Genomic DNA, 9,707 nt, shown 5'->3' with positions numbered 1-9,707 from the left:
TAATTATAATGGAAAATGGAGAGATGGCGAGATTCGACATCAAGATCAATTTATCTGTTAGAAAAGTAGAACAACTTAACACAACTGACCCTTCTAACAGAGGCTATAGCAGATGCAAAGTCTCTGAGCTATCAAATATACAATGGAATTTCTTGAAGGTGTCCAGTGATTTATCCAAATTCATCCTAAATTTGTCATCTGACATTGATGAATATTGTCTTGAGATCAGGATATTTTCTGATGTGTCCAAGTGTGTTTCATTTATGGATTTTGATTGATTGGTAGTTAACTGAAAACTTTTTCCACACAGTTTTCTCCTTAATAGTCCAGATACTTGATATGTGAATTCAACTAAAGTACAACTTAAAAGTATCCAAGGGATGGAGCGAGACACGCTGTACTTTGCTTTTATCACTTTTAAAGCCTTGGCTTCAAGTCTGCCCTTTTCTGTATTTTCTGCTCAACTGCTATCCTTTTAATGGGTATAAAGCTGTACATCTCAGATCCACGTTTCCTCAGCTAGATGGTGTTGCCTGCTCAACTGCACACCATTTCTACTGATCTCTTATTTAAGAGAGAGGGAATGGGAAACATCACTTGATATTGCATTTGAAGTCATACTTTGACCTAGAGCTCAGGAGAAGCAAGGACTCATATGCCTGAGCAAAGAGCTGATTTCATCAGAGGGTGGAAAAGATTTACACTTGTTACCTTTTGTTCTTTTCCTCTTTTCTTATATCTGTGTTTAAGCTGGTAGCATTAATGTGGAAAAGAAGTTTCTGTAACCTTTTTTTTTTTTTTTTTTTTTTTTTTTCAGGTGCTTAATGGTGAGAACACAGGGGACCTTTCAAAAGTTTAGGTCGTGTTACTGCAAGGATTGCAGCATCCAGTGGCAGACACACGACTGGGACAGACGTATGGAAAATTTTGCCGTATTTGTATCGGTCAAATTGGGTAACTCTGCAGATGTTTGTTTGATGCTACAAATGTTTGATAAAGAAAATGGTAGCAGCTTCATTACAACCAGTCACACGTAATGTCAGTTGTACCATGCTGGTGCACAGTCTTGTTTAGATGGTGAACTTACCTCCCTGTGGATATCTGTTCTGAAATCATAACTATGTAGGGAACCTTGCTAACAACTGACCAATTCATTCCTACTTCTGAAATACCTGAAAACTCTTTGTTGGCCTCTTGTGTTGTGTTGGAGGCATTGTGGAGCTTGTCTGCATGACACTACCAGTGTTCCTAAAGGAACCTTTGGAGGCAGAAAGTCACAGGTTTTGGATTAAGCTTGTTACAGCCCTGAACTCTAAACAGTGACTTAAAGCAATTATATCTTAGGTGTAATTTCTGTTATTTTAGTCCATGGCTTCCAGTTATTTACTCTGAGCCTTGCAGGTAGTTTGCACACATGTCCATCTGTGTAGCATTTATGCATAGCTGTGGATTGTCTTGTGCTACCCTAGGTTTATCTTTGTGATAAGTTTGCACTTTTGCAGGTTAATATAACCATGGAGTTGTGTAATTTCATTATTACTATTAGAGTAATGAACTGTAACTTCAGATCTTACTATTTGCAAATGAGAACTTCCACTTACAGTGGCACTCACCTCTGCAACCTAACCAAAGCAATTATACTGAGTTATGCTTCATATGTATAACCACTCAATTTCTTGCAGGAGGCAGCTGCAGAAGTCATCATCCTGTGCCAGAGTAATCTGTATAATGCATCTCTACTGTATATATTAGCTCTTGCTCTTTTCTCTAGCAATACCAGCACTCTCTGCCTCTTTGCTTTAGATTTCTCTGCCTAAGGCTTCTTAAAATTATAAAGCATAGAGAAGGGTTCACTAATTGGGTATATTGGAGGTGGAGAGAAACCTCGTTAAAATCAAGGAGTTATTTGTGGATGTTGAAGAAGAATCTAAACACTTGTAGCTGGAGTTGACTGGATCATTATTTTAAATTATATGCGAGGAGAAGGTACACTAGCAATGGAGATGCACACATTTTGCTTACAAGATCCAGAATTCACCAGAATTCCATTCCATGCCTTGACATTTATTTTTTTTTCTTTTCCTTTTTTTTTTTTTTTTTTTTTTTTTTTTTTAACACATGAATAAATTTGGTCACTTTGAGTTAATTTTATTTATTTATTTATTTGTTTTGGTACAGTACATCACAAGAATCCAGAATGATTTTTACAAATCTTACTGTCACATACGTATGCTGAAGGATGAAGATGGTGAAGTTGGGAATAATTCCAGACCAAGTACCTTTCAATACCTTCAACTATTCTGTGACCATCTATAATTTTTGTACATACTTTTTTTTTTATTTACAAAAATGGTATGAGAAATGGTATGAGAATAACTGTGAATGAACCTTAAATCTTTATAGTATAATACTTCTAGATTTCTTTACCTTCCTCTGCAGGCCTTTTGGATTTTTATTTTTATTTTTTTTCCACGTAAAAATATGTGTTTTCCTTACAACTACCAGATGACTGGACCCATGTTCCAAATAACTTCTTGCAGTGGCCCCTGAGAGAAGTTATGTGTGAATATCAACTTTATCACAAAGAACTTGCAGGAGAGCAGCAATTTTTTCCAAAACAGAATTGGATTAGTTTGACATATGGAAGATGGCTGTTTTTGATGCTGTGAGGATTCAGTGAGGAAACATATTTTTCAGAAGGTAAGTGTGCATTTAATGCTTGTTTTCAGGGTTTCTTGAGATAATGTTTTAAAAATGGAAATCCCAAGAGTGCAATATGATTCTATATTTCACCTATGTACTCCATTTTACAGAATGTGCACAGCAACTTTCAACAACCACAGACAGTTGGCTTTAGGAGGTCATTTCATGGCTGGGAGAGATGGAAGTGGTTTGAAGATGTGATTTTTATGGATGGAAAACTATGCCTTTGGTTCTAAGGAAACTCATTTTTATTGGAGAAATGAGACAGAACAGTACATGAGTACAACTAAAGGTTGTTATAGTTATTTTTCCCCTCCCTTCTCTTCCACCTGACCCCCAACCCTCTTGTGAGAATGCAATAGGTTTGTAGGAAATGAAGTGCTAGGATCTCAATGTATGCTATTCCTCAGACCTAATCTCTGCTCTCTGTGCTCATATATACTTTTATTATCCCTCTTACATATATTTTGTAAGAAAAAAACAAAATAATCTTAGCATACTCTTCAATACTCTTAGTATTGAAACTAATTTGTATAATATTCTAAAAATTCTTCTAACCCTGAAAACGAGACCCTAATTAACTAAACCATGACAATTTTTTTCTCTTTGTTGACTAATGCTAAATCATAATCCTATTAGCATTGTGTAATGCAACTGATAATGTTAACATAAAAATTATAGAACATAATATTGCAGATAGATGCTCAAATATTCTGTAAACTTGATTTGAAGAGAACTGAATGTGCAATGAATTACTTTTAGGTTGGGACCTTGTTGAAAACTGTCACTAGAGCACCCATGAATAAATTGTTAAAATACTACTGTTTCATATAGTGATATGGCACTGTTACTTATTGATTGTATTATCATATATTTTTTTAGAAGGACAATAAGAAGTACTTCTTAGTGAAGTTACATTGAAAGCTGCTTTAAAGTTGTGTGTTTTTCACCAGCAACCTTCAATCTCAAAGACAGAAATTTATTCATTCTGTACATCTGTGCACAGCCCCAGAGATTTTAATAGTATCTTAGTTTAAGGAGAGCTGGTGAGAGAGAGAACTTTTTCTGCAGTGTGTAAGGCCAGAAGAGAGCATGTAGCCTGACCTTCTGTAAATGTCAAACCTTAAGAGCTCTTGAGCTGTTCTTTGCTTCTAATAGAAGACATGCAGCCTTTCTTGTTACAAAGAATTGCTGTGACTTCTGAGGGTTTATCTGAATAGTTCATTAACCTACTTGTATTCTCTTCCAGGCTAATTTGCCATCCTCAGCTTCTAACTAATTTTTCTATTGGATGACAAAATTATGTTGCTAATATTTTGTTCTCAAAATTCCTATAGTGGTCTATTCAGATGGCATTGTAGAGATGGTGGAAGTCTGTAAATAAAATGGTAGGACCTTACATTTTGGGGCCTTTTCAGAACCTTCCAAATGGATAAATAAAAATCATGTGCATTAAAAAATTTACAGTGTTATTTTGACAAATATAACTTGTGACCCTATAGCCCAGAGGAAAAAGCTAGTAGATAGTTAAATGTGATCAATCCTTCAAATATTTTCTGATGAGTGGACTGAAAAAAATGCAGTCTGATTCCGTATTATGTCTTCTTATTTATTTATTGACGTAAACATCAAAGCACCTGTTATGTGAGTGGTACCTAGTGAATTCACATGTACAATGTACATGTGTGTGCTGTACCACCTGTGCAATCTATTGCATTTCCAAATGAGCAGAGATGGTGGGTTCCTGATTCTCAATTATATGCTGAATTGTTTGTAACTCTGAAAATAAGACATTTTTCTGAAAGATGGAGTTACAGAACAATATTGAAAACATACATGGATGAATTGTTCTTTCTGAGGGTGGTCACAAAACGCTTAGTCACATTCAACCAGTCAGACCGCACCACTGATTTAACCATCCATAAGCTGTAATTAAGCAACACAAGCTGACAGGCAGTGCATTTCTATAAGCTTATTGCACATCTCAGAAGTCTTTGAGATAATTAGGCTTTCAGACTGCTCCCTTCTTTTACTCTGGGCCCATAGATACAGAATTGATTTGACTTTCAGCAGTTCCTTACCTCTGCCAGGCACAATTATATTTCCATTCTTTGCAAACAAAAGAAAAACCCAAAGTATTTAATGTTTATCTCTTGGTCTAGGAATCAAACAGGTTTATGGGGAAACAAAAGAAACAGTGTTGAAAGCCAGTGCATGAATCTGTGACATCTGAGCTATATAACAGGAAAGGAAGTTAAACAAGGTTGGTGTTATACATTTCCAAGGCATTCAATATAAAGTTGTGTTTCCAAGGAGGAATACTGCTAACATAGAATCCAACTCATGTATTTATTTATTTTTATATAGAGCCCTTCATTGAGAGCATTGCATAATGTGTAAGTGTGAATTATAAGCTGCAGATAGTATCTAACTACGGCATTATAGAAGCCCTGAATTTGAGAGCTAGAATTTAGGGAAGGCATAAAAAAGGAGATGGGGGGGCTGGCAGTGTAGCAAGTCAGACATGAGTAATGCCTTGGCCCCTGGTAGGGCTGGCCAAGGTGGGATCTATGCTGGCAATATTCCTGTTGTGATGAAAGATCTGGGAGAGAAACAAGAATCTGGAATCATGGAGATTCCCCCCCACCCACTTTTTTTTTTTTTTTTTTTTTTTTTTTGTTGCTAGCTAAGTCACGAGTGAGGTAAGTGTGGAGAGAACAGGAGGACCCAGAAGCAGGAGTGGAGCAAAGCTCCACAACCCAAAGGAGGTTTCAGAGCACCCTGAAGCTCTCTGGGACCCAGACATTGTGTAACAGAAATGGTAGGAAAGTCAATGGTGATGGAAAATTGTCTTTGCAGACCTTAGAGAAGCAGAATGAGATACAGGTAGATTTATTTTCACACTTTAATTACTGTGGTTTGTATACAAAATCAAATGTGCTGCTAATTTAAGTAGGATTGTGGTCTTCTGTGTTGAAGTTAACCAGGGATAGGAAGAGGACCAAAGGTCTGAACACAGAATCAACAAATACAGGCCTCATTGATGCCTGCAATATAAATGCTAGAAGGGACAATATGCTTTAGTTATGCTTTTGAGCACACTTTAAATCTAATTTTAGTACACAATAAAAATGAATGCTCCGTTTTCCAAATGCATCTGCTGAGCTTGAGTTTCCATACCAGATGGCTTTATATTATGCTAAAACTCAACGTACAGTATGATAGTGTTCACTGGATCTGCTGAAAGTGACCTTGCATTTTTTTCTATATGAAGCCTAAATATGATATTTATGAATTTTGACATGCAAGAATGTTAGCCTTTCTAGTTTGCTGTCATAATCTGTTTTACCTGGTTTTAAGAGTTAGCTGTTTTTTATGGTCTGATGTGTGCGGTGTTTCTGCTTTAAAGATTGATTCAGACATAAGCCATACCAACATTGCATAGCAATCTTGTACTACACAATGCATGTGCTACTAAATAAATATTGTACACAAATCACATCTATGCCTCCAACTCTGTATCTGAGTTTGGAATCTACACCTGGCTCCTGTCCATGCTTTATCTTTCATTCATTGCTCAGCTTCTTCCACCCTCCCTCATGCTCTGTTGTAGCAGCCAAGCAAACCAAAAGCGCTGCTGTGCTGACACCAAACCAGTAGAGCAATGCTTTTGGGTCAGCTGGCATCCCTGGAGCTCTGGTGGCTTGACCTCAGGTTTGTCTGCAAAAACTCTGTGGACAGAGCACTGCCTAAAATTAGATGGTGAGGTGGTGAGTAAAGCTTGGTTCCACCTCAGAGGTGGAACCTTGATATAAAATGAAATGTCACCATGTCATTGACATCTGTGTGATTTGTTCCACTGCACACACTGAAAACTTGGAGTTCTGCACATCTGGAGCTGTGCCAAGTGCATGCAAAATGCTGCCTTTTTGATTGTGTGTGTGGTTTTTTGCTTGTTTGGTTTTTATTTCTGCTTTATAATCACAAATGAGTACTCAAGCTGCACGGCAGATGTGAATCTCCGAATATATATTTATTTTCATAGTATTTGGGACAAATTCCCAAACTCTAAGATAGTTTCCTAGCTATATAAATATAACAAATATAAATTCAGTAAAATTAATGTTATTTAAGTGCTTGGTATGGTCCAAAACTTGTTCTCTCATTGTTTTTCAAGTGTTTTCACACTTGAAAGTCACATCCAAAAAACTGGGGAACAGCTATATGCAGCAACTCTCTTAATGTTGTTCTGGTTCTCTGTGGCCCAGATTCTCTTAAAAATCTAGGCGTGAATGCTTAATTTCCTCAATGTCCTTTTGACATTTTTGACAAGTGTTCGCTAGGGTCTTCTCTTGGTGAACTTCGTCCCTGAATTAGCACCTCTCACGGGCTGTCTCTGTGAGCATCTCATATCGTTCTGACATTAAGTGCAAGCGAAACAGAGACAATAGTGATTGAGACTGGCAGTTTGTTGGCTGCTTTTCGGTCATGTTTCACTGAAGTCAATGTCACTTGATAGCTCCCAACACCTTTTAGCCAGGAACTTTTGTGTTAGTTTTGGCAGCAAGTTGTCTTTTTCGTTTTACACTGCTTCCTTATCTAGGTCGTGTCAATGTTACTTATTTAGCAACTTAAAATTCACAGAGACACGTGCAATATTCTGACTGCTAACACTGCCGTGATGCTGTGGCCTAGGGATCCATAGGCTTGGTGGTGCACAAAGTGGTGGACATCTGTGTTAGTGCCATTCTGTTTTCTTTGTTTTGGTATGTTAAGCTGCATTAAAAACATGTAAAAGATGCAAGAAGTAATTTTCTATGTAAGCAATTCTTACCTTCCCACAGGACACTTGTTAAATCACATCTGGAATAGTAGAAGTCCCCAGGGCAAATACTGTAGGAATTCTTGTTCATCGAGTGAAAAATGTTGAGCACCCCTGCAATAAGATATTAGTCAGTACATGGTAATTTTATATCAGGACCAATTCAAAAATCTGTTGGATGCATTTTCTCTCCTTTCCAATAGATGCCTAAATTTTGTCAAAAAAAAGTCTTGTCTACGCAGCATTCTCATAGTGCAGAGAAAGTGAGATGGTGCTAGACAACAAACACAAGCCTTTTTAGACTTAAAAAACCAAGAGAATGCAATTTGTTAAACAAGACCAGTGACCATGTTCAATTTAGGCTGGACTAAACTTGTCAGTTTTTCAGTAGACTACTGAGTTGCAAGTACCTCTTTGTAACAATTGTGGCAAAGAGAAAGACAAGGTAGCAGGAAAAATGCTTTAGCTAGGCTGCAGCTACATTCACTAATAATAGAAAACTATCCAGCAGTAACTCAGCCCTAATCCCTATACTGGCAGAAACCTACAAATAATGTATTTAATCTCCTCATAACATTGTTGATAGAAGCTTACTGAGGATGACAGGAACAAGCAAGCTGGAGGCCCTCACTTTGTAGCTTTTAGGAAGCCCAGGCCCTTTCAGACACCTTCTTCAGCAGCTGTTTTTTGTTATCCTGCTCTCAGAAGTGTGCATGTGGAAATGTGTGCATGCTTAGGAAGGCTGGGGTGTTTCTGAGACTCAAATTTACAGCTATTTTTGTAACCGGTAAAAATATTTTTATTACATTACAGTTTTGCTGCTCCCTGGAAGTTGCTGTCTAGGGCTGTGTGTGGACATGTGGGGCTAAGTTATCACTCTGGGATCTCCAATGGATTCCTGCCTGGCCGTGCACACTTTCCCTGAGGTGTAAGTAGTTCTGCACTAACTCCAAAGGACAGAGAAGCAAGGGAAAAAGGAGTACAACTTTGCTCTTTACTGACGTTTGTCTTCATCTGCTACTTGCAGCCTTAAATGAGTTTTTTTGTGGAGGCGTTCAGGTCTGCATCTAAAAGATGCATCACAGGTGAGACACCCTGTGGAGGTGTTGTGCTGATTCAGGATCAGTTCTATAATTTATTTAGTTGACTTTTTAATGTATGACACAGAAAATAATTTGACTTTATGTTTTTAAGTTTAGACTGTTTTTGACTTCTGTGTATGTTCTGATGTTGTTAGTGAATTATTGCTCTCTGTTTTGCTATACTTTGTTTCCAAAATGATTCTGTATCATTGAGTACTTAACTAATAATATGCAATGCAGCTTCTGAAAATTTCCATGTATGGCTGCGAAACATAAAAAGTCATCTTATTATTGATGTGTTGCTATTAATATTGATGTCATAACATGGTGTTGCAACAATTGTAATAAATTGTGGAGATAAGGAAAGTAAACAGAAAATGCTCCCGGTAGAGTAATTCAAACCTTACATACAGAACAGCAGTGGCAAAGTCATGCAAGGAGACTTCACAGTGGCATTTTAGTGAATAACTAAAGTTTTATTGACTTATGTTCCACATGACACAGCATTAAGCAGTACCCCACACCCTAATTCCTTTCTCAATGGCAGCAAGAATGTCCTGCAATTTCCATCAAATTATGTTTCCTTCCCACTGAACCTTTTGGTCTTTATGTTTCTTTTTGACATAACCACTTTTTCTTTTTCCTTCTTCAAGTCAATCTCTAGAGTTAAGGATTTTCTTTAGAAAAGTTTAGAAGAGTGTTTATTTATTTATTTATTTTTAATACAGTTGATGTGACAACTTTTTTTTGCAAGATTTGCCTCTATTTCACTGTGCTTTGGAAATGCATAGCTGCTATATAACACTTGATATTGATAATAAAAGGAACCCTACATATTTTTAGGAATTATTACCACAGCCCTGACATTGGAAAGTCTTGTCTCATTTCCCCAAAGTACAATCAAGGTGAAAGATGATCATATGCTGGGTTGTTTGACCACACTGGTGCATTGAAAAGCAAATTGCTGATGTGAGGCCTCAGAATTTGTCTTATAAGGGAGTGCTTTATAGGTTCTTTTATAGTTCTTATATGACCCGTACAATGGTAGCATAATATCATATCCAAACCGGTACTTTAATACACACAGATCAATGCAGACA

At 37.1% G+C, this 9,707-nt stretch overlaps 1 long non-coding RNA gene across 1 annotated transcript; it reads left to right on the top strand.

The window, feature by feature from the left end:
- Positions 1-814: 814 nt before the first annotated feature.
- LOC110352945 (uncharacterized) lies at positions 815-3,364 on the top strand. Its single transcript, XR_003499266.3, has 3 exons — positions 815-915; positions 2,506-2,700; positions 2,814-3,364. It is a non-coding gene; the product is annotated as an uncharacterized lncRNA (long non-coding RNA).
- The last annotated feature ends 6,343 nt before the right edge of the window (positions 3,365-9,707 follow it).

Source organism: Anas platyrhynchos, chromosome 9, assembly GCF_047663525.1.
Source record: "Anas platyrhynchos isolate ZD024472 breed Pekin duck chromosome 9, IASCAAS_PekinDuck_T2T, whole genome shotgun sequence".
NCBI classification, from domain to species: Eukaryota; Metazoa; Chordata; class Aves; order Anseriformes; family Anatidae; genus Anas; species Anas platyrhynchos.
The sequence above is the reverse complement of the archived record's forward strand: the minus strand, read 5'-3'. Positions and strand labels throughout refer to the sequence as shown.